The 26,117-nt window shown below is 42.9% G+C and overlaps 1 long non-coding RNA gene and 1 pseudogene across 1 annotated transcript; one reads left to right on the forward strand and one right to left on the reverse strand.

Annotated features, from left to right (window-relative positions):
• The first annotated feature begins 1,293 nt into the window (after positions 1-1,293).
• Positions 1,294-10,142, forward strand: LOC140713034 (uncharacterized). The gene is made up of 3 exons (XR_012094917.1): positions 1,294-1,776; positions 7,999-8,229; positions 9,834-10,142. It is a non-coding gene; the product is annotated as an uncharacterized lncRNA (long non-coding RNA).
• Positions 8,719-8,849, reverse strand: LOC119624630 (small nucleolar RNA SNORA26; annotated as a pseudogene).
• Positions 10,143-26,117: the final 15,975 nt, after the last annotated feature.

Genomic DNA, 26,117 nt, shown 5'->3' on the forward strand with positions numbered 1-26,117 from the left:
AAAAAGAGCACTGGACTCAGCAGTGGAAGAAATGGGGCCGAGCGTGGTGGCTCACACCTATAATTCCAGCACTTTGGGAGGCCGAGGTGGGTGGATCACCTGAAGTCAGGAGTTCGAGGCCAGCCTGGCCAACATGGTGAAATCTTGTCTCTACAAAAAATACTAAAATTAGCCAGGCGTGGTGGCACATGCCTGTTGTTCCAGCTACTTAGGCAGCTGAGGCAGGAGAACCGCTTGAAATCGGGAGGTGGAGGTTAGAGTGAGCCGAGATTGTGCCTCTCCACTCCAGCCTGGGTGACAGAGCAAGACTCTGTCTCACAAAAAAAAAAAAAAAAAAAAAAAAAAAGAAAAAGAAAAGAAAAAAAGAAATAGAAGAAATGGGCCCTAGTCCCATTGGGTGAGCCACTTCAGAGCATGGGTTTCTCTAATAGAAAGTTTACATTTTCATATACGTCTTGTGGTTTCCGAGGAGAAGTTAAATAAGAGAATATGTGTGTGAAAACACTTTGCCTACTCAAATAATAATATCAGTGATCAGAGAGGTTTTTGTTTTATTTTTCTCCCCGGGGCTCAGTATTCCCCTACTATCTGCCTACTGCCTTTCCAGATCCTCCCTTAAAATGCTTTGCTCAAACCTGTTCCATCTTCAAGTTTTTTCGGCTTTCTCGTCACTGGCTCCATCCCTAATTCATGCACGTAATCTGCCATGTGCAGACACATGCACACACTCATTCAACTTGTCCCATAATCTTTGGGGTCTTACTCCCTGGTAGTTAGCCTGAAGAGTAGCCTGACAATATTTTCAGAGCGGCCAATGGGTAGATGTAACCTAAGACTGCCTGTGGCACAGAATAGTGCAGACTAGAGGTTGGTCCAGTTTTTTCAGTCAGGGGCCAGTTAGTTAACGTTTTAAGCTCTGTGGGCCACAGTCTCTGTTGCAACCACTCACCTCTGCCGCTATAACATGAAACAGTCATGAGCAACACATTGATGAGCGGGCGTGGCTGCGTTCCAATAAAACTTGACTTGCAAAAATGGATGATGAACTTGGTTTGGTCTGTCGTTTGGGCCTACAGTTTGCCGACCTCTGCCACAGACAAAAGAATGACAGCATGGTGACAATCCTAGACTTTGTGTCAGGTGACTAGAACAGAGTTTTGGAGCAGATGAGGGTTTTGACGCTCCCTCTCTTCCGCCCTTCCATGACTGTCTCAAGCTGGAGGTGCAGGTGGGGCTGTGGAGCGCCTCCCCAAGGAACGCGGGGAGGTTGTTGAGCTGTTGAGTGGCCTGAGGTGGCTTGGAGGGTGGAAATTTACAAGTTGGCCAAGAGCCTTCTCTCTGCCAAGGACTGATTCAGAGTTCAGTGATTAAGCCTCTGGCGTGGGGATTAAACTGGGATCTCATACACGCTGATCCCATGGGCACCAGACGCTGGGCTGGGTCTGGCACCTGCACTGTTGACTCTGAGAAGCTCCTCAACCCCTTGTGGGCATCAAAGTAAAGAAAGAAGTGAGTGGTCCTCCTTTTTTGCATTTAGCCTTGATCTGAGATGAGAACATTCATTGGGAACAACCAAGGAGCATGAAGGAATTTCTTCCCAAGGCCAAGAGTGACAAAATTGCTGAGTGTTAAATTTTCAGCAGGGATACGGAGAAACTCAGTTTCATCCCTATGGCTTTGTTCCACTGGCTTTACCACGCTGCTTCCTGTGGGCCTGGAAAATGTTCCCCACTTTCCGAAGAGCTGTATCTTTGCTCAACATCCACGTCCCAGCAGGTGGGATCCATTTCAAAAGAGGCTTTTGATTACTCATTGTCGTTTTTGAACCTCTTGCTGCTGTCAGTCATCAGTAAACAGTGCTCTTAGAAAAGCCCTAAGTAAGAGAGGTTGAAGACAATGCTTCTGGGCTGGCACAGATTTTTGTTTTGTACATGGGGAAACCGAGACTGGGGGTGGGAGGTGAGCAGTTCAGAGTTAAACAACTAATTCGAGGTGAGATGAGAACTAGAGTCCAGTCCTCTGGGCTTCTGTTCCAGTGTTCGTGAGACAGAATGAAACTACTGCTCTGTGATGATAAGGGTCATAGCATTACAGGCACCAGTGGTTGATCTGAAACTGTATCACAGAAAGAAAAGGAATTTGTTTTTGCTTTTTGACCTTGAGAAGTAAAGAAGTTTTTCCCACCTCTTGTAGATCTAACTTCATCAAATCATACAAAATCAACTTTTGTTTACTTGCATGGAGATTATCTTTTCATACTCATGTATCAGTCAGCATAGGCTGAGTTACACTGTGGTAACAAAAGACCCCTAAAGCTTAGTGACTTTCAAACACAAAGTTGGATTTTTTCACTCCTGCTATATGCGTGTTGGAAGCTGCTGAGTTTCTGCTCCTTATCTTGTTATTCCAGGACTGAGGTGGACAAAGCTCTCTCAATTTCAAGGTTGGGAAATTGTGAGCTGTGGCTGAATCTGGCCTGCTATTGTTTTTGTAAATCAAGTTTTATTGAAAGGTAGACATAGTTATTTGTTTATGTACCATTTTCACACCTCCACAACAGGATTAAGTCGTTGTAATAGAGGCAGTATGGCCCACAGTGTGGATAATCTTTACTTTCTGACCCTTTACAGAGCAAATTGGCTGATCCCTGGTCTATCTGAAACACAGTGATCTGCGGCAGAAGGAAGCGAGACAGAGCAAACTGTAGGCTGGTTCTCAGAACTTCTGCCCAGAAGTGACACATGCTCGTTTCTACTCCCATTTCTTGCACTAAAGCAAGACATGTGACATGTGGCCCCTCTTGATGTCAACAGAAAAGGGGCAGGAAATCAGCTGATTCCAACATAATTTGTATTTTATTTGTGTCTGTGTCTGCATTCTTGGTTGCAAACAACAGAAGTGTACTGTGTTTAATTTAAAGAGAAGGAAGATTTATGTGAAGGTTATCAGGGAATCATGCACTTGAGAGGAAGGCTGAAGAAGGGGGCTCTGTGGGGTGCAAGGACACAGAGCCACAGTCTCACTGCAGGGACAGCCTCTGTGAGCTTGCCCTCTGGCCTTGCCAGCAGTGGCCCTTCTCCACAGCACTGCCTGGATCTCTGAAGCCACTGTGAGTAACTTTAATTGAACCTTAGCCTGGATGTTACTCCCTCAAGATGAAAACTGCTTGGGTGGGTGCTGCTTGTTGACCACATTTAAGGCATGTGGCCATGTGCTAGCTGCTGGGAGGGTAATGAATAGCAAGACTTTTTCATCTTGGTAGGAGGAAGAGGCCCTGCTTCCCTAGAGACTTACGAGCGGAGGAATCTCATCAACATAGGAGGCCACGCTGGGAGGCCTGGGAAGCCTAGGAAGCCCTGTCGTTATTCACGCGAATGGTCAATTGCTTGCAGTTGGAAGCTGGGTAGGAAGTCTGGCAAACGTCGGCATTGCTTGTGCTTCAACTTCTTAAGTGACATTTTCCTACGGGACGTCTTCAGCAGGCAGCCTGGAAGGATCAGAAGAAGATGGGAGAACTTCCTTCCTGCTCGCCACTTAGGGGCCAGAATGACCTTTGTTACCTGGACTTTTCCTTTTCTCCTCCTCATCATTGTGCTATCCCCACTAAGACCACCATTGTTCTGGAAATATTAAGTTAGAAATCTAGTCATGGCCAACGTGAGAGAGGGACAGGGATGCATACAGGAATCCAACTGAACACATCTTGTGTTGTCATTCCCCGTAGATGCTTCTGCTGGTGTCAATCATTGGGACTGGATTATGTCTAAGCATCTTCAACTTCACAGGGGTAATTTGAAAAGTTGAGGTGGAGTTTGCTTTTGAAGAGATAAGCTCATATGATGCAGAATCCAGCCTTGATGGGGATAAAGGGGTCACTCCAATCAAGGCCTTCACAAATGGCCTTCAACTGGAGCCCTTGGGTTCATATCCAAATGAAATTATTAGTCTAAATGATTGAAAGATAATAATATCTATTACACAATTAAAAACCAGATCATACACCTGCAAATTCATGTTTTAAACTAATCTTCCATGTGGTGAGTGACACAATTATGTTGGGTCATACCTTTTTGCATTAAAAATATTAACTTGTGGCCAGGTGCAGTGGCTCATGCTTGTAATCCCAGCACTTTGGGAGGTCGAGGCAGGTGGATCACAAGGTCAGGAGTTCAAGACCAGCCTGACCAATATGGTGAAACCCCATCTCTACTAAAAATACAAAAATTAGCCAGGTGTGGTGGCACCTGTAGTCCCAGCTACTTGGGAGGATGAGGCAGGAGAATTGCTTGAACCTGAGAGGTGGAGGTTGCAGTGAGCTGAGATCGTGCCACTGCACTCCAGTCTGGGCAACAGAGTGATACCCTATCTCAAAAAAAAAAAAAAAAAAAAAAAAAAAAAATTAACTTCTGGCCAGGTGTGGTGGCTCACACCTGTAATCCCAGCACTTTGGGAGGCTGAGACGGGCAGATCACCTGAGGTCAGGAGTTCAAGACCAGCCTGACTAGCATGGTGAAACCCCATCTCTACTAAAAATACAAAAATTAGCCAGGTGTGGTGGTGGGCGCCTATAATCCCAGCTACTAGGGAGGCTGAGGCAGGAGAATCGCTTGAACCTGGGAGGCAGAGGTTGCAGTGAGCCAAGATTGTGCCACTGTACTCCAGCCTGGGCAACACAGCAAGACTCCATCTCAAAAAAAATTTTTTAAACTTGTTTGATGCAAGTATTTTAACCTCAATTTTAACCCCATTTTAGTATTCCCTTTGTGTGTGTGTGTGAGTGTAGAACCTTAGGATATGGATGTGGCCTGGAAAATTCTTGGCCTTTAATGCTTTCCTGTCTGAGCTGACTAGAGAGAAGAGATCTGGATTCTCTAAAGGACATGAAGCCCAGGAGCAGGCAGAGCTAGTGTGATGTTACAGTTTGGAGTCAGCGTTCTAAGGACTTGAAAATCTATTTGTCAGGATTGAGCTTGGATGTGGATCACGAAAGACTGCCTTCTACCCAATCAATGGTCAAAGACTTTCCAAAGTGCCAGACACTGGATGGCTTGTTGCTGCACTCACTTGGACATACCTCATGAAAACCGTCTTTAAAGTCTCTATTGGCCGGGCGCGGTGGCTCAAGCCTGTAATCCCAGCACTTTGGGAGGCCGAGACGGGTGGATCACGAGGTCAGGAGATCGAGACCATCCTGGCTAACACGATGAAACCCCGTCTCTACTAAAAAATACAAAAAACTAGCCGGGCGATGTGGCGGACGCCTGTAGTCCCAGCTACTCGGGAGGCTGAGGCGGGAGAATGGCGTGAACCCGGGAGGCGGAGCTTGCAGTGAGCTGAGATCCGGCCACTGCACTCCAGCCTGGGCGACAGAGCAAGACTCCGTCTCAAAAAAAAAAAAAAAAAAAAAAAAAAAAAAAAAAAAAAAAATAAAGTCTCTATTGGTGATGTCAAACATGTTCAAAAATGACTAAAAGAAGATAGTGCATCTGAAGTTGGTATTTTGTCAGCAGGTCGCCATGCTGTACGGATCGCATAGTTTTTGTAAGATGGTGGCTGGACACTGGAGGCAGGGCTGGATCCCAGGGGTCAACAAGGACACAGCAGCCTTCCTACGGCTATATAATGTGCCATGGCCAGGACAGGAGAGGGCAAGCTCAGGCCAAGTGAGATCCCGGGTTCCCAGGTGGGAGCAAGACAGTTGACTGGCAAGATAGCCAAGGGTCCCAAAAGGAATGAAGTAGGAACAGGCAGGGACCGCAAGGGGGCAGACTTTTCTTCCTCAGCTCCTCTCAGCCTGAAAGGCTAATACCACCACCTGGTTCTGGAGCCCATGCGGCACTAGAAGTTTCCATTCAGCAGGCCCTGCCCACCTGCCTGTGGAGAGGAGGCTGGGTTTCACAGCTGGCAATCCAGTTTCTTGCTGGGACCAGGACCCTAAAACCATGCCTAGATTCCTTGAATTCTAGACCCAGTTCCCCATCCCCTCAGCCCCCGAGTGGCATCCTGGGCCTCAGAGTTGCTTTTTCAGAACCTTATTGCTGCCAACCAATCTGACTTCTGTTATCTCTGAATCATCTTCTCCCATTTCCTCTGCAAAATCAGCCCTCCTCAAAGGCCAAGATTAAACTTGTTTACTCCAAAGGAAATGAAATCAGGATTTTTTTTTCATATGAAATAGAAAATCATTTATTTAAAGTATTTATTTATTTTTTCTAGGACAAAGTGTAATTTAATTTAATTGAATGCATTTTATTTATGTTATTTTGTTTATTTTAAGTTCCAGGGATACATGTGCAGGATGTGCAGGTTTGTTACATAGGTAAATGTGTGCCATGTGGTTTGCTTCACCTATCAACCCATCACCTATGTTTTAAGCCCAGTATCCATAAGCTATTTTTCCTAATGCTGTCCTTCCCCAGAACCCACTCCCCAACAGGCCCCAATGTGTGTTGTTCCCCTCCCTGAACATGTATTCTCATTGTTCAGCTCCCACTTATAAGCGAAAACATGCAGTGTTTGCTTTTCTGTCCCTGTGTTAGTTTGCTGAGGATAATGACTTCCAGCTCCATCCATGTCCCTGCAAAGGACATGATCTCATTTTGTTTTATGGCTGCACAGTATTCCATGGCATATATGTACCACGTTTTCTTTATCCAGTCTATCGTTGATGGGCATTTGGGTTGATTCCATGTCTTTGCTATTGTGAATATGGTTGCAATGAACATACATGTGCATAGTATCTTTATAATAGAATGATTTATATTCCTTTGGGTAAATACCCAGTAATGGGATTGCTGGGTCAAACGGTGTTTCTGGTTCTAGGTCTTTGAGGAATCACCATACTGTCTTCCACAATGGTTGAACTAATTTACATTCCTACGAACAGTGTAAAAGCGTTCCTATTTCTCCACAGCCTCGCCAGCATCTCTTGTTTCTTAACTTTTTTAATAATCGCCATTCTGACTGGTGTGAGATGGTCTCTCATTGTGGTTTTGATGAAATCAGGATTTAAAAGAGATACCTGCACTCCTATGTTCATTGCAGTGTTATTCACTATAGGTAGAATATGGAACCAACCTAAGCATACTCCAATGGATGATTGGATAAAGAAAATGTGATAAATAGACACAATCAAATGTGATTCAGCCACAAAAAGAAGGAAATCCTGTCATTTGCAACAACGTGGATGAACCTGGAGGACATTGTGCTAAGTGAAATAAGCCAGGCCCAGAAAGAAAAATACCATGTGATCTGACTTATGTGAAATCTAAACAAATTAAATACATAGAAGCAGAGAGAAGAATTGTGATTACTCAGGGCTGAGAGTTGTGTGTGGGGAATGGGGAGATGTTGGTTACAGGGTACAAAGTTTCAGCTAACAGGAATAAGCTCTAGAGATCTGTTATACAACATGGTGACTATAGTTAATAATAATGCATTGTATACCTGAAAATTGCTAGACGAATGTTCTTGCCACTAAAAAAATAATGGATAAGTATTTGAGGTGATAGATATACTGATTAGCCTGACTTAATCATTCCAGGATGTATACACTTGTGAAAAAATCATTTTTTTGTTTTTGTTTTTGAGACAGGGTCTTACTCTGTTGCCTAGGCTAGAGTGCAGTGGTGTGATCACAGCTCATTGCAGCCTTTACCTCCTGGGCTCAGGAGGTCCTCCCACCTCAGCCTCCCAAGTAGCAGGGACTACAAGTGTGCACCACTACGCCTGGGTAATTTTTGTTTTTTGAGGCAGGGTTTTGCCATGTTGCCCAGCCCGTGTTTCTCCAACTCCTGGGCTCAACTGATCTGCCTGCTTGGCCTCCCAAAGTGTGCTGGGATTACAGGTGTGAGCCACCATGACCAGCCACATATTGGTTTTACACCATACATTTATATACATTTTCATTTGTCAGTTAAAAAACCCAGCTGGCATATAAGCTCATGTAACTGTAATCTGTATTGAGCCCCTGTTTTATTCTCCTTTCTGTTTCTGCAGAGGGGCTTGACCAGAAGAAGAGGCTGAGAGCTGCTTCTCTTACCAGGGACCTTCCCCAAGCCAGGCATCTCCAGAGATGGTGTGGAGCCTGGAGTAGCTTGTCCAGGCCTTTGGTCACCAGTGATGCCATTGCTTTTCCCCATTTCACGTCTGCTGTGGCTTGCTGCTGAGGCTGCTTTCAGACCTCCGGAATCAGACCTCTGGAATCAGAAAAGGAGGTGACTGTATCAGGTAGCTCACATTTGCTTTTTATAAGAATTCTTTTCTTGCTCAATTCTTTAAAAAGGTCCCCCCAAATATACACCACCTTGATCCCTATTCCATGTACTATACATGACTAAAGTTTTTGCCCTTCATCCCCACTCTAAAGGTGATTTATTTTTGTTGATGACAAATGAGATGTTTTGGTTTCTCATTATCTACTTCATAAAAAAACAGAATGTTATTACTAAAAATTTAAATTCACAATTATGCTTCATTTAAAAAATGGCCCGCATGAAATAAAACAGAATCATCATAGTTCATTGATGGAGGTAGCTGAGGGGTTATCACGTCGAATCCTTAATTTTACAAATGGGGAAACTGAGGCACAGTCTTTGCACAAGCTACTTCTCTCTACCTTAGTGAGCTTGTCAATTCCCTTCTATGAACTGCTTTTAGCTAAAGGATTAGCAGGTAAAATTATTATTATTATTATTATTATTATTATTATTATTATTTTGCCATGACTCCAGATGGCGTCCAAAGAGGAGTTTCACAGTCTCTTCTGTCTCTTCTCTGGGTTTTATGGAGACTTACTTTACCCTTCTGTGTTAGCCTCTTAAAAAACTGTGTCTACCTTAAAAGGGCACAGGAAAGGGTGAAAAGTATTTTTAAAAGGCTAAATAATCACGTAGAAGTCATGCAAGTTGACGCATGAGCCAGCAAATGGAATGGTGATGTGGCCTCGGAGGCCTGATGGGTCCTTTCGCTGGCACGGTCCCTTCTGCTGCCGGCGCTCCTGTGCATGCAATCCGAACGTCCGGGACCTGGCCAAGGGGATCCTGGGGGCTCGAGGAACATGATGAGCTAAGAGGTGATGTGGGGTCCCGGATAGGCAGGCAGTGAGGATGTGTGGAGTTGAGTACACATCAGGGTGGGGGACTGACTGCCCATAATGCATTTAAAATAATGCATTTCAACTGGTGTTTGCCAATTCCTAGTTGTGGCTGTTTGGGGGCGGCTCAAGAAAATGTTTTCACAGCCCTTGGGGATCCCGTAATGAGAATCATGTGTAAACGGAATGTTGACGAAGCCACACCTGGGGCACATTTGACCCAGGACAGACACTAATGTGGGAAAAGAGCCAGTGCCTTTTGAACCTGACCCGTTTTATGAAAAGATGCATATCAAAACAAACAAACAAAGCAACAACAGAACACTATGGAGTCTAAGATTGAGGTGTAGTTTCAGGAACAAAAGACAAAAGACTCAGCCACGCTTATGCTAAGAAGGAGAGCCAGGCAAAGAAACTGCTGCAGTCGCAGTTGGAAGGAAGACTGTTTCACTTCGGCTTCATGTGCATCCCCCAGAGGGACTATCACGTTACCTTCCCAGTGAAAAGCAGGCACTTTCAAAATGACTGCATAGCAGATGAAAAATGATTCTCGTCTGCCTATGGCTGCGGGGAGGTGGAGTGCAGTGCGGGACTCCTATGGGATATTTGTGGCTCCTCGTGTCTCCCGGACCCAGGGTACCAGGACAATGGACATAAGGGACGAGATAAAGCTTATTTGAACAAAAATACCATCTTCAGATTCTGCATTCATCACACATTTTGTTCTCTTTGCTACTAGGATGTGACGATGCAAAATTAATGTCCTGCTGGTCCTTTCAAGGATACCGGAGTTCTAGATTTTATTCTGTCTCAAATGTGGAGCCACTGAAGACTTCCCCAGTCAAACGCTGTCCTTACCTTGGCAGAAGGAGCCCTTTGTGATGATGTCTTTGCTTTTTATCACACGCTTTCCCACCCTCACACCTGGGCCCAGTTTACCAAATGAATTCGGTTCAATAAATGCCCTTACTTTTCTTATACCACTGCTCCTTTGCTGGTGCCGTTTCCTCTTCTCGCAACCCCTTCCCCCCATTTTTCTGCTCAAAAACTCCCGTCCACTTGTCTTGAGTCACAGCTTCCATGTAGCAGCCTGGGGCAGGTTTCCTTGCCATTGCTTGGCATCACAGTGTGCTCATCTCTGTCATGGCCTTAATTGTACCTAATGTAGTTACGTTGGGTGTTGTCTGCGTGACCCACTGGACTCTAATCCCCTTGGGTGAAGGAAATGTGCTCATTCATCTTTGAGACTCCAGTGACCAGTAACTTGGACAGCATCTAGTACATGATAGGTGCTCAATAAATATCACTGATTGGTTGAATAAAAAAATTTCAAGCTCATGGGCTGGTAAAACTCTACCTAATTGCCAACTTTGGATGAAGACATTGAAAAAGTGACCCACACACAATCCAGCAAAGGTCACTGAATCAAGGAAGAGAATCCTGGATTCTTCTAGGGTCCACACTGTCTCTGGACGTCACTGGAAACAAAAAGCTTGCCAAACAAAATAAATGTTTTTCCTTTTTCTTCTGCCTCTACAATCCTCCTCATTCATAGCTTAGAGCAAGCCCTATACATTGAAGAAGTTTCCAGTGTCTGAGTTATTGCTCCCCACAGAACTACGAGGGGATCACTTAAAGGCATGGGTTATGGAACTTCATGGTGGACTTGGCTGCATTGTTCAACGCAGTTTTGAGTTCTATCCTAGGGGTGCTTAGAGCCTGACTGTGATACTATCAGGTAAATTACAGTGATAGTTATCAAATTACCAAGAACTCCTGGACTGATGGCTGGTAATACATTTGCAATCTTGTAGCTTAATTTTTCTGCATGAATGCAAAGGAATAAATAATATGGAACTTTAGGCACTGTGACAATTTCTGTTGGTATCATAGGACCTTTCAGTTGTAAATAAAAACCCAACCTTGATGGCTTAAGCAGAAGGCAAAGGAATTTATATGCTCACAGAACTGAAAAATCAGAGGAAACTGGCTTCAAGCATAGGTTGATTCAGAGGCTCAATGAAATCAAGGCTATCTTTTCCAGTGGCTCAAATTTCTCTTTTCTGTATTTGCTTTGTTCCCAGGCAGTATCTTGTGGCCTTTTAGTAGCTCCAAGGTCATTCTTCCCCAGCTCATATTAAAACAAGAGCCTGTAATCCCAGGACTTTGGGAGACTGAGGCAGGCAGATCACTTGAGGCCAGGAGTTCGAGACCAGCCTGGCCAACGTGGCAAAACCCTGTCTGTATTAAAAATACAAAAATTAGCTGGGCATGGTGGCATAGACCTGTAATACCAGCTACTCGGGAGGCCCAGTCATGAGAATAGCTTGAACCCAGGAGGTGGAGGTTGCAGTGAGCCGAGATAGCATCACTGCACTCCAGCCTTGGTGACAGAGCGAGGCTGTGTTTTTTTTTTTTTTTTTTTTTTTTTTTTTTAAAAGTAAAACAAGAGAATGTTTTCTCCTAGAATCAGTTGCTCTAGTCCTGGGACTCATTCTGAGCAGGTCCCTTCCCTCACTCACTCCACCATCCCTGTGGTTTTGTAGGTTGAATGCCTTGATGGTGTGACACCCGCTGCATTAATGAGACTGGAGGTGGGGCCCCACCCAAGTTCTACTTCCAGAGGAGGAGGCATGACCAAGACACCAAAACAAGGTATAACAGACATTGATGGGAAAAACAATATATGTCCACCCTGTAAGACAGAGGTGTGGGCAGAGCTAGGTTATTCTCAGAGTCCGTCAAAGTTCACATTCCACATCCTGATCCCGGTCCAGGCCAGCCTTGTACAAAATATTCTTTTCTCACTCAGTACTTAAAGTTTGAGAGATGGCTCTGTTACACAGGATAAAATAAGCAGAAGCCCTTGATTGGAGTAAAGGTACTTTACTTTCCGTATGCATGTGAGATGCCTTCTTTTTGAACATCCTTTATAACCTCTGACTATAGTAATACAGAGGATGTGTTCTAATGACTACTTCTTTGTCAGAACTTCTTGGTCAGAAGCCAAGCAAGGAAATAGGAGAAGGTCTAAGGCCAGTGGCTCCGCAGGCAGGCAGCCCTGGGCTGGAGTGGAGAGGACCCAGGGTTGGAGGGAGGTGAGGGCGTAGGGATGAACAAGCCTGTCTGTCCCCAATGTCCTGTTGTATCCAGGAGGGGCATCTGTGGGAGGGTCATGATTCATTCGTTCATTCATTCTTTCTTTCATTCTTTCATCTGTCAAACATTTCCTGAGCACCTTCTATGTACTGGAAACACCTTATAGTACCCAACAAACTGTATGTTTTCAATCAATGTTTGTTGAATAAATAGAACCTGGGGAAACAGCCTTTCACTTTACAATTAGAGATGAAAGGTTGAACATGAAATATCACTATTTTTTACTCTAGTTTAATGAGCTTCTGCCCTGCTGTAAGTACTGGTTAATAGATCCTTTCTGATTGGATGGAGAGATACGGTGGTTACTAAAAAGCACAGCATTACTAATAGTTAACGTTGGAGCCTCCCAGATGCTCCCATGCTAATTTCCCTTGTATCCATCATCCCATTTAATCCCCACAACAAATCTATAACTTGTTACTATTCATTATCTTCATTTTACAGAGTAGGGAATGTAGGCAATGAGAGGTTAACTAGCCTCCTGCAATCACACAGATATTAACTGATGGAGCCAGGGTCCTCTGAGAAGCCAGTTCGCTTTTAGAACTGGAGCCTTAGTGCTGGAGCCTTAGTGCTGGAGGGGCTGGGCGGGTAAGCAGGGAATAGGAGCAGAAAGACAAAGCTCACAGCTTACCTAACATCATCTACCAGAGAAATTGTTTATATTTAATGGAATCGGGCAGCTTCCAATGAGGGCTTTTGTGTGCCCTCTTTTTTGTCATTGTATTTTAAACTCTCGCTGTTGGCTTCCAAGCGGATCAAAGCCAGGTAGACATCAAGCAGGAGGGCCTTGAGACAGGGGGATGCGGGGAGAAGAGAAGTGAAAAACATGTTTTCCTCTAACCCCGAAGAGCTCTCCCTGCCTCCTGCCTTCTGTAGCTTCCTTCACCCTTGGGTGGAGACTGTGGAAATCCCCACACAGATCCTTATTGCTTAGATTTGTTTTCATGAACAAAAGCAAGATGGCAAGTTTGGTCACTGGGGTTTTATCATGTCCTACACTGATGTGGGCAAAGAGGATTGTGGAATTAAGCTGAGACTTTGGAAAGCCCTTTTTATGAGAATGTTTTGACATCTGCCAATATACAAACAGAAACCTATGCAATGGCCATCACTGCTTCCTGCTGTTTCTGTAGTTATGCTAAGGGAAGCAGAGAGAGGCTGATGTCTGCCAGAAGACTGTCAAGAGGAAATCCACACTGAAAGCAGCAATGATAAGGACATCTCTTCCTCTGTTTATTAGAAACAAGAAGTATAAGAGAATTCTCCTCTGGAGGAAAATTGTCAGTGTTTTCAGTCCTCATAGCTGTATGGTTGCTAACACAACAACTGATGACAATCAAGACTTGGCTTGGTTTAACTGTGTTTGAAGACTGCAAGTTCCTGCCATGTAGATCTGGCCATTGCTTGGAAGCAGCCTGAAAAGTTGCCATGTGCACTGTTAGAACTGCTGTTCCTGGAACTGTTAGGTCTCCATGTGAATTCCAAAATAATCTGTAGCATTTCACTACTGGGAAGAAGCTCAGAGCTCTTGTTACAGATGGGTGTGACCCTAAATGTCCCAGTGCTTAGTTGACGACAGAGCTGGACCTAGGTCGATGCTGTGTCTAACCTGTGCCTCTTCTCACCTTGGGGGTGATGCTTGACCTTGACTGTCAGGCTCCATCCTGTCAAGAGGAAAGATGGGAGCCCCTGCCTGATTATTGAGATCCCCAGACAGCTTTGACTAAATGATCCCCTATGTGCTGTGCTGAACTCTTGATGGGCACTGTTTCGCCCAGGCTCCTTTCCACTCGGAAGCACTCTCTGGCCCTGATTTCAGTCTTGTAGGCTACTGTGGACACACAAGTAGTCACCACAGACTAAGCTAGAACTGAGCAAAAACTCCCATGGGGAAAATGGTCCTGTCTTGTCACCAATTCCCTGAGTCTTCTGTTGCTATGTTCTTATTTATTTAACTTTAATTGAATCTTACGAAGAGAAGCATCACTGTGCTGTGGTAAAGGGAAGTATCCCGGGAGTTCCACTGCTTGGGTCCAAATCTAGGTTCAGCCTTTTAACAGCAAGTTCCTTGGGAAAGTCCCTGAAACTGTCCATGCCTCAGATTTCCTCATCTATAAATCAGGATAATAATGGGAAGGACCTTAAAGAAATCTCTGTGTACAAAATGAGACAAACATATATAAAGTACTTAGAGCAGTCCCTGGCACAGAGTAAACATTCAATTTACGTTTATTGTTATTATAGAAGTTATATAGACTATACATAGAGTACAGTGCTTGGGCCTCTTTTCTGATGTGAATTTGGCTATTTATTTGGCTGTGATATAACTACCTATATATATTAAAAATGAATGAATGCCAAGCATCTGAGAGCATGCTTTCTCATTAAATTCCTCCATTCATTCACCCGTACATTCACATAACACCTAATGCTCTGTGCCAGCCACTGTCAGGCTTTGAAGGCCTGAGAAAGAGCAAAATAGATGCTTCTTTGCACTCAGGGTTGACAGTCCAAAGGGGAGGATAGATAACAAGAAAACAATTACACCATTTTTAAAAAGATAAATACTTGGGTAATTTCTATAAAGGAGGCGGGAAAAGGGTCAGGACAGTGCTAAGGTCTTCAGACCTGCATCCGCCTGGGGCCGGGGAGGCTCAGGGGAGCTGAACTTTTGCTGTGTTCTTTCTGTGAGTAACGCAGGATTGTGGCATTTATGCATTGGTCAGTCAGCAGTGGCCAAATCTGGGGGTGTCTGGCTGCGAAAGAGTGTGGGAGAAAGTTGAAAGTAGATGAAGTAGAAGTTTCCATTCAAGGATGAGATTCCGTGAATCTACCAATGTCTCCCTGTTTACTGAACATTTACTAAGGCCAAGACCCATAGGATATGGGGTAAGGTATGGCGGTAGGCGGAGTAGAATTTGGGGGCAGAAAATAAGAGAAAGTAAAGAGAATGCCTGCTCTCAAGAAACGTAAAATATTTTGTTGGGAAGACAAAGTACATACGTATAAACAGACCATGGCAGGCCATCCCTGACTTAAATAAATGAAATTTATATCTGTTCCTTTCCTTAGAATGGCCCAAATTTGTGACCTAGGTAGCACAGGAATTTGCGTTCCCTGTGAGGTGTCTAGAACTGCCAAGTCCCCCTGCCTGGGGTGTGGAACGTCCTTGTTGCAGAGCAAGAATGTCCTCCAGCCTACTCAGGCGGCTTTCAGGGTCCTCTCTCACCTCTCAGGGCTGCCATTTGTCTATCCTCTGGCCCCAGCATGATCCATCATTGTCTCCTTTTGTGCCCACAGTAGGTTGCATTGACCTGGCATCTCTCTCATAGCATTTTCTGCATGAGCTGAGAGGGAATGAGGGGTCTCTGCTAGATTTCACTATGGATGGGCTGTGTCTTATATTTTGGTTATCTCTTGCTGCATTACAAAGCACTCCAGAAGTTAATGGTTTAACACCACAACCATGTAATTGCTCGTAATTCTGGAGGTCAAGAATTCAGGTGAAGCCAGTGGTACAGCTCACCTCTGCTCCACTTGGTGTCGCCTGAGGTGGCTCAGCTGGGGCTGGAGGTGCCAACATGGCTTCATTCACATGTCTTGGTCCTGGTTGTTGGCCAAGGCATCTTAGTTCTCCTCCATGCAGCCTGATGTGGTTGGGCTCTGTGTTCCCACCCAAATCTCATCTTGCATTGTACTCCCATAATTCCCACATGTTGTGGGAGATAATTTGAATCACGCGGGTGGTCTCCCGTGTGATTCTGAGACTTCCCCAGCCATGTGGGGAAGAACATACTGTTCTTATAGTAGTGAACAAGTCTCACAAGATCTGATGGTTTTATCTGGGGTTTCCATTTTTGTATCTTCCTCATTTCTCTTGCTGCTGCCATGTAAGAAGTGCCTTTTGCCTCCCGCCATGATTCTGAGACTTCCCCAGCCATGTGGGGAAGAACATACTGTTCTCATGGTAGTGAACAAGTCTCACGAGATCTGATGTTTTTATCTGGGGTTTCCGCTTTTGTATCTTCCTCATTTCTCTTGCCGCTGCCATGTAAGAAGTGCCTTTTGCCTCCCGCCATCATTCTGAGACTTCCCCAGTCATGTGGAACTGTAAGTCTAATGAAACCTCTTTTTCTTTCCAGTCTCTCGTATGTCTTTACCAGCAGTGTGTACACGGACTAATATACAGCCTCTGTCTCCAGCAGTGTCATCATTCAACAGTCTACCTAGAGCCTTGTCATATGGCAGCTGGTTCCTAAAGAGGTGAAAATGGAAAGTCTCTTAAGGCCTAGCCCAAAAGTCACATAGTGAATCCTCAGTTAAAGCAGACAAAAGGCCACCTAGATTCAAGGAGAGGTGACATAGACTCCACCTTTTGATTGCAGGAATGACAAAGCCTCACCGCAGAAAAATTTGAAGGAGGGGTGGATTACTGCAGCCACTTTTGGTAACATCTTAGTTATTTCGAACAGTTAGCACACCCCTGGAACGTAATAGTTACTCAACAGCAATAAGATCTAGCATTGAATATGCTTCTTTTTTTTCTAAGCATTTTACATGCATCATCTCATTTAATCCTCATTACTCTTGGAGGTATTATTATCTCATTTCACAGAGCAAATTGAAGCTTGGGAATGCTAATCTAATTCTAGCTAATTAGCATTAGCTAATCTAATTCTAGTCTAGTTCTAACTCCACAGTTTACAGTTACTAGTAAAGTGTGGAACTAGAATTCAGACTCAGGTAGCCTGGCTCCAGAGGTTAAGCATGTAAAGCCTCTATTGAAAGATCAGTTTTTTCATAGTTTACTCTTCCATGGGATCATTGTGTCACCATTATAGCCCTGTGGCTGTTTCTGCTGATTCCTTGTTCAGACCTGAGGGAGACAGATGGTGCCTGGTGGACTGAATTCCTTTGAAACTGGAAGGGACATGAGCATGCCTCATGGGCTGGGCTCTGGCTGTGAACCTGCTCCCAGCAACTCTTGCCCTCTTGGGAGGGAAACAGCTCTGGTAGCACATGCCCTGCAATGGGTTAACAAATGATTCTCTGTGATGTGGTGCCAACTGGTGGTGGATTTTTCACGTTTTGGTGAAATTTCCATAAAGTTTATATTTATTCACTTACAAGTTATAAGATTTTGTCCTTCCTACTTTTTTGGGACTCATATTTCATTTTATGAAACTATTTTTTGAGACAGAGTCTCACTCTGTCACCCATATTGGAGTGCGGTGGCGCAATCTTGGCTCACTGCAGCTTCTGCCTCCCGGGTTCAAGCAGTTCTTGATCCTCAGGCTCCTGGGTAGTTGGGATTACAGACTTGTGCCACTATACCAGGCTAAATTTTTTTTTTTTGTATTTTTAGTAGAAACAGGGTTTTGCCATGTTGGCCAGGCTGGTCTCGAACTCCTGGCCTCATGTGATCCACCAGCCTCAGCCTCCAGGGCTGGAATTACAGGCGTCGGCCACCGTGCCTGGCCCGTTTTATGAAATGGTTTCATAAAATGGCATGAGTCACCACACCTGGCCTTAGAACGTTCCAAACCAGTTCCGTGAGGACAGAGATGTGTAGACACAGAAACATCAGTGCTAGCTGAGAGCCCTGTGGATTTTCAAAACAAAGTCAAGTTATCAGAATAACAGGTCTTTTCTTTCTAAATCCTCAAGCCAGCTGAGGAATTATCCCTTGGTTCTCAAGAGTCCTGGGTAAAATATTTGAATTATGGCCAAATGCCACTCTTTTAAAGATATAAATGAAAAACAAAATTATATCAGGTAAAAAATTTAAGAGTCTTAAGTTGCATCTAGCAGAGGGGATTCTGGGAAGATGGCAGTGAGTAAACACCTCAGATGCCCTCCTTGTCTTACCTCTTCCCATCACTTACCATCTGTCCTGGGCTTGCATGTAGGCAGGACTTGAAGGGCGTGATCTTTTGACTCTGCCAGGAGCCAGAGGAGGCCAAGCAGGTGGAGACATTTGCACCACTGGGTGGGAGTCTAGACATCCAGGTGAGGGCAGTATACCTCCGCATTCCCAGAGATCTGTGGCCCACAGACAGTATGTTGCGCCTCCCTTGTGCGTAGTCCTGAGGACCTCTAGGTAGCCCCGCAGGTGTTGGAACTAGGGGGGAAGCTGTCTAGTGTGCTAAATTCCTACCTTCTCCTGAGACTGGGTGAAGGCGGATCTTTCTGCTAAGCATTCCTGGGGAAAGAGAAGCTTTCTTCTGGTGCTACACAGAGACTGACACTCCACCAGCAGGACCTTGCACTTCCAACTACTCATGAGGTTGCTACTGCTGAAGATTCCCTGTCCATCTGATCTGAGCCCTGAGAACGAAGGGAAACAGAGGCAGCAAAGAAAATCAGTGAGGAAGAACATGGTGAAGTCCAAGTATAGGTGACTGGAGGAGTCAAATAAATCACAACTTGATCAATAAAAGTAACACAAAATGAGACACTATGGAGTAAGAAAACTAATTTTTAAAAGTAAATATTCAGTAGATTAGTGAAAGAAGAACAATGCTGTTAAGAAAAAAAAATGTATTGGCCTTCAGGATGAAATAGAAAGACTTCAAAACAAAGAGCAAGGGGACATAAAGAAGTAAAATTAAATTAGTAATAAAAATGTCATCGAGGCCAGGTGTGGTGGCTAACACATATAATCCCATCACTTTGGGAAACTAAGGCAGGAGAATGGCTTGAGGCTAGGAGTTCGAGACCACTGGGCAACATAGCAAGACCCTATCACTACAAAATTGAAAAAACATTAGATGGACATGGTGGTGTGTGTCTGTAGTCCCAGCTGCTTGGGAGGCTGATATGGGAGAATCCCTTCGGTATAGGAGTTTGAGGCTGCAGTGAGCTATAATTGTGCCACTGTACTCTAGCCTTGGGGACAGAACAAGATCCTGTCTCAAAAAAAGTCATTGATCAGTAATGTAAAGAAAACGATGCCTTACTGGACTTGAATTAGTTGATGCAGTACTCAACTCTTGGAGTGTCAGGTAAGTGATAGTGTGTGCAGCAGACTTCCTGAGAACAGGGAAGGATATTGTAGTGTTAACTCAGATGTCATGGTGGTTATCTCAGAGCAAGAATGTATCAATCACTCCATGCTAGAAAAGACAGGAGACAAGTGTGCGAAGACAGGCATTGCTCATTTTTCATGTTTGATCTTGCTGTTCTTTTTACTGGTATGGCAGGCTGTGCCCACTGACAGACATGAGCAAAATGTTCTGGCTTGATGCCAAGAAGAGGGAAACATTGACTAGGTATTAAAAAAACCTTTTAAACAATGAATTGTTGAAAAACTAGAAGGTATCATCTAAGTTGCTGGTTAAGATACCATCACTTTCAATGTTCAAAGGAAAAACTGAAAACACTGACTGAAGTCAGTGGCTTCAGAATGCCAGCTGCCAAGGTCATAAGCTCCCTTGCTTGGAAAATAATACACTCCTGGAATGTGACTTCGGCAGTTTTTTTCAATGTTGCATTGGCTCACTGCAAAACTTATTAGCATATCATCAGCCATTTGACCTAGCTATGAATTTTCTTAAATTTAATATTTGCAATGGTTACTTGTGATAGAGCTTTGAGGTATAGCTCTCCAGAAAGGATTGTGTGTGTGTGTGTGTGTGTGTGTGTGTATATATATATATATATATGAGAAGAAGGATGCATATGAGTATTGTAGAAGAGACTACTAGCTGTTCACCACACTTATTCTGCCCATCTTTACACCGGTAAAACCATAGTTCCCATCCTCCCTGCAGTGAGATGTGGCCATGTGACTCAGAGCTCTCTTTGGAATAGGAATAGAACAAATATGCACCATATTTAAACTTGATCTGTAAAATCTTCACATTTATGCCTCTTCAAACCCCTTTTCATGCCTGCTGGCTGGATGCAGATGACTCTGAGGCCTTAAGAGAAACCAGGACTGTAATGTGGAAGGAGCTTGAGTTCCTAAATGCTCAGGTGGAGGAGAGCTGTGCACCAGCACCATCCGTGTTTCCTGTTACGTCTGTAAGAACCAAGTATTGTTGCGTAAAGTCATTGACAATTTAGTGCTTATTTGTTACAGCAGCTAGTAATGCCCAAAATAAGATAGAAACTGTTGAACTGGCCATTGAATGTGCCTCACAGAAATTTTGTCTTGAAACAGTTTGAAAATATTTTCCAAACACGCATATCAATTATATGGTGTCTAAAAGTAGGCTGCACTTTTTTTCCAAGTGTGTCTTTGCCCTCTCACATTCCTGTCCCCTCCCAAGACTTGACAGAATCAAACAATTAGTTGGGAAGCAACTTCACATATCTCGTTTAACCAACAGCATTTAAATACCTGCCACATATGAGACCTGTGCTGAACTGTGGGATACGATGTGGTCTTTGTTTTCTGCCTGCTTTCATAGGACTCCAGACTAACATTTTCCTGTGGCATATACCCAGATAAGTGTCAACTTTGAACACTTTTAACGATAGAGGACCCTATTCCTTCAATAGTTACCCATTTGATTGTGAAGTAACTATAATAAGAATATCTTCCTGATAGTAATCCAGCTGAAATATCTGCTAATCACACCCACTCCTAAGAGACATCCAAAAGTTTAAAACATTTTTCTTCCCATTAAGATTTCTCTTCTTCAGGGTAAACATGTGGAGATCTTCCCCTCATTCGCAATTGACCTTGGCTTTGAGGGCCTTCCCCACCTCCTGCAGGAATGGTCAGAATATTCCTGCCTACTCTTTTAGTTGAATCAATTACTTTTATACACTAGTGTCCCAGAAGGCCAGGGGACAGTCTCTCCCACCATGTTTCCTCTGCCATAGCCTAGACCTTACCTCTCAGTCCTGGGCCACTACCACCTCTTATTTTTTTTTAATGTTTGTTCCCAATCCCTTTTTTTACCTCCAATTATTGACTCATCTTTCCCTAACACATTAAATTTCCAAAAGCCTGAATTTCATAGTCTTACTCCTATCAATGGCTTACCCAGGTGCTGATTTTAACATGTAACTCGCATGTATAAAACCTTGCAGTGGCCTTTTTAAGCCTCTACGGCTTTAAGTCTGGATTCTGTTCTCATTTTCCAGTGTTCCCCTGGGCATTGTAAGGAGGGACTTTGTCCCAAAGACTGTGCCAAGCCTGCCACAGAGCTTGGATTTTGTCCCCCCAGCCTGTACTTCCTACTGAGGAAGGGAGTGTTCTGGGGGTAGAAGCAGAGTCCTGGGTAAGAGAATCAATAGGGTCAACAGCACATGTCTCGGAGCATCAGTTTTTACTTGGAAATGTAGGCAAAGAACTTTCCTTTAATATTATATGAAATTGCATAAAACAGTATCTAGTAATGTTCACACTAATATTTAATGTGAAGTGAGAGAATTTAGAGAGACTTTATTTTTGAGGAGGGCTGATTCAAGCCCTATGCCAGTTATTTATCCGTTCCTTTATGTCTTTGGATACTTGAAAGCTACAGCTGTGTTCTTCAAACTGCAGGTCATGATCCATTTGTGAATTTATGAAATAGGTTTAGTAGGTTTCAGTGAGATTTTTTTTTTTCTCCAAAAAGTATGGAACAGAACAGAATAGACTTGCTCAGACAACCAGAGTTCATAGGCATGTGTGGTTCAGAGTTGTTTGATTCAGTGACTCAGAAATGTTCTTAGGAGCTCAGGTTCCTTCTGTCATCCTAAATTTGGTTGGATGTTTTAGTTTTGTTTTTGCTTTGGAGGAGATCTGCTAGGCCTCAGGACCATCTGGGTTGCCTGTGTTGCAAGCAGAGAACAGGGACCACATCTGTATCCCATGGCTCAGCACAGGTCCCAGATGTGGCAGATATTCAAATACTGTTGGTTAAATGAGATATACCCAAGGTGGTTTTTTTTTTTTTTTTTTGAGATGGAGTTTTGCTCTTGTTGCCCAGGCTAGAGTGCACTGGTGCAATCTCAGCTCACCTTAACCTCCACCTCTTGGGTTCAAGTGATTCTCCTGCCTCAGCCTCCCAAGTAGCTGGGATTGCAGGCATGTGCCACCACGCCTGGCTAATTTTGTACTTTTAGTAGAGACAAGGTTTCTCCATGTTGGCCAGGCTGCTCTTGAACTCCCGACCTCAGGTGATCCACCCACCTTGGCCTCGCAAAGTGCTGGGATTACAGGTGTGAGCCACGGGGCCCAGCCCAAGGTGTCTTTCCAACTATTTGATTATTCTCTAAAGTCTTAGGAGAGGACAGGGATGTGAGAATGCATAGACACATTGGAAATAAAAAGCACAGCCTACTTTTAGACAAACATATTAATTGTTTGGAAAATACTTTTGAATATTTCAAGACAAAGTTTCTAGGAGCATATACAATGGCCAGTTAAACAGTCCCTACCTCAGTTAAGATACTACTAGCTGCTGTAACAAATAAGCACAAGACTGTCAATGATTTGAAGCAATCGTTGTTTTGGCATGATCCTAAGGCTAGTTTCCTTCATTTTTTTAACATGCTCTATACCTACTTATTTGCCCAACAGGAGAGAAATCTTGGCTTCTTGATTTTCTTTTAAGACTAAGGAAGACCTTCTTGGGGTTTGTTTTAAAGAACTGGGTCTCAGTCAGTGCTACTCTTGAGTTCAGAGAAATTGCCTCGGTAGGGAATGGAAGTGGTGGACATTGCAGAGTCACACCCAGTGTCTGCTACAGCTAGTGAGGCTGTGATATGCAGTATAGGTTAGGGAGCAAGGCTAGAGAGAAGGGAACCATTTAAAATGTTGTGGGTGTCTCCCTCCCAGGCTTGTCTACCTCCTGTTTATCTTTCAAAGCCTACTGATAACCAACTTTCTCAATAAGATCTTGTCAAGTCACATCACTTCAGCTTGCACTGTTCCTACTGTCTCTGAATTCTGTTTACTGTCTGAGCCATGACCTTTGAACATGTCTGTGTCCTAGCCCTTTAGGGTTTACATTTCTATTTTATTATAAGATACATGATTGCAGAAGTGATGTGGTCTACTTCCCTATACCTCAGACAGTGCTGGATCAGGCTGTTTTGATTGGGCTGATTGATTCTGGTGGATTATCTTTTCTGATACTGGAAGAATGTTAGAAACTTGACAGACTTGATTTTCTCTGTTTGAGGATTTGGGAGGACCACGGAAAACTTATCTCCTCCAGGTAACTTCTTCTAAGGGTGGACATCATTATGAGCAAGTTAGTCTTTGAGTTTAAGCAACGTAAACACTTCTATCCCTTTTTTTGGTCATGATTGTTACCAGGTAAAATTTCTCCCAGTTATTCTGGAAGATGAGGATTCCATCTAATACGTTTGATAGAGATAATGCATGAAGAATAATGTAGTATTCATTTGGAATGTACAATTACAGATACTACCAATTAGAAGGTATTGTAGGAATCATGAAAATATTAAATATTCGTTTCCTATAAGATGATAAAGTAGCCCTATGCAATAGTGTTTACTGGGACCTGAAAGGTTAACACAAATACTCTACTTAAAGTAAGACCTATATTAGCCCTACTTCAATCTGTTGCAATTCCAAGTTTCAACAAAATGAAGACACTTGGTGTTCAGGGAATTAATGATTTCCCCTGAGAGGAGTTTTAATCAGGAGATCTTGCCTTTGCACTCATGTGTGAACTAAAGTCCAATGCTTCTTCCTCTCTAATCCTTTACAGCCCTTGCTTTGATCAAAGTCAGCTTATATGAGTTCCAAAGATGGGTTCTGTAGAAACAAAAGAAAATGCCTTAATTACTTATTTACCAGGAGTTGTCAATTAATCCGATCAAGTTGGTGGGAGTTTTGTTGCTTAGCCAAATGTCAAAAGGTAGACATTTTAAACAGAAAGGTGCTAGATGCAGCCCAGACATGTGACTCAATTGGTGTATTATTTGAAAATATATTTATCTACATTTATTTATCTGTTTTAATTTTATTCCAAAGTCAAAGATCACAGTGGTTTTCTAATTGATTAGTGAATGAAGAGAATAAGCAAAATAGAGCATGAAATGTGTTTGTTACATTTTGTATTCCATACTTCCTTGACAGATGGTTTTTTTGAGTGAATGAGATAGAGAGAGAGGCTGCCTCAGTGGATGCCATTTGACATAAACCCAATTCCACTTCTGTAAGGCAGAACGATAGGGAATACAGGGAACACCTAAAAAAGTAACAGTTGCTACATTTATTGAACACATAGTCTTTGCTAAGCACTTACTTGTACTGAGTCTGTTAATATAAGAACTCTTAAGAGCTACCCATGTCAGTATGCTTGGAATATTCCAGAATAAATATGTCCCTGAATTTATTCAATCCTTCCCACTGTTAAACATTTTAATGTTTTCTAAATTTCAATATTATACACAATGATAAACATTTTAGTGTTTTCTAAATTTCATTATTACGCACTCGGCTGTCATAAGCATTCTTGTTCACGTCTGCAGGAGTTATCCTGGGACAGATACTGAGAATTGGAGTTGCTGCGTCATAGGACATGTGGTTTTAAACATTTCAAGACACACAGCCAGGCTGCAGTCCTCACCACATTATTATCTAGGTTTTCCTCAATCACATTTAAAACCTTTTTTTTCCCAATTCGGTCAATAAATTGCTGTCTCATCATTGCTCCTAGAGATACGGTAGACTAATATTTTGAAGAAATTCTAGAACAACATACTTTTGAGTGTTGGATAAAATATTATAACAAACAAAACCAAAAATCTCTTTTTTAATGGATGACTGAACTGCCAAGAAAATCAGAAAATTCTTTGGAGACTAGAAACCAAAGGAAAATATGAACCTTGGGATAGGTTAGCTTGTATTTTCTCTGTGTGTATTTCTCAGTCATAGGTAGCCTCTGGCCTGGGTTTTAATGGGTCATATACTCAGAAACCAGGCAAAAAAGAAAAGGTGAGACTCTTCTTCAGTCAGAAAACACTAAAAGGTCACCCCTTTTTGTGACAACTAGAAAAAAAAGAATCCTGGCACAGAAGAGGGAGATGTTAGGGAAACTTCCTGTTTTGGTCTTGGCTCGGGCAGGATAGAGTAGGTAAAAAGGAAAATAATTATATTTTAAAATTTCTAAGAATCCATAGAAAATCAAAAGGATGATAAGGGAATACAAAAAGCACACTACAGTTACAACTAATGTAGGTAAAATGAACCAATTCTTCGAAAACTGCAAAATACCAAAACTCACTTTAGATAAAATAGATAATCTATAACTATTAAATAAAGTGAATTCAGAGCTCAAAACCTTCTAAAACATAAATCTTCAGGACCAGATGCATTCACTGTTGGTTTCTTCCAAACATTAAAGAAGTGACACAAATTTTATAATTTCTTCCAGAAAATAGAAGAGGAGGAAATACATTCCAATTCATTTTATGGTGCCAGGCTTACTTTAATGCCAAAAGTAGACAAAGACAGTACTGAGAAAGAAAACCACAGGCCAATATCTTTATGAAATATGAATGCAAAACCACCTGGCCACTTAACAAACTATTAGTGAATCAAATTTAGCAATATATAAGAAGAATAAAGCATTACAACCAAGTGGGGTTTATTTTAGAAATGCAAGGCTAGTTCAATACTTGAAAATTAATAAAATCTACCATACTAACAGTATAAAGGACAAAACTCAATGATTATATTAATTAATGAAGATAAAAACATTTAACAAACTTCAATATCCATTTATGATTTAAATCTCTCAGTATACTAGAAACAGAAAAGAGGTAGGAAATGCAAGAAGAAATGCTGAGCAAAAAGCAAATGTTCAATGTCTGGATAAAATGAAATAATCACTGGCTAAAACAGTGATAATAATGTCTAATTTGTGGATTAACAATTCAAGATGGC

This window comes from Chlorocebus sabaeus, chromosome 12 (genome assembly GCF_047675955.1).
Source record: "Chlorocebus sabaeus isolate Y175 chromosome 12, mChlSab1.0.hap1, whole genome shotgun sequence".
NCBI classification, from domain to species: Eukaryota; Metazoa; Chordata; class Mammalia; order Primates; family Cercopithecidae; genus Chlorocebus; species Chlorocebus sabaeus.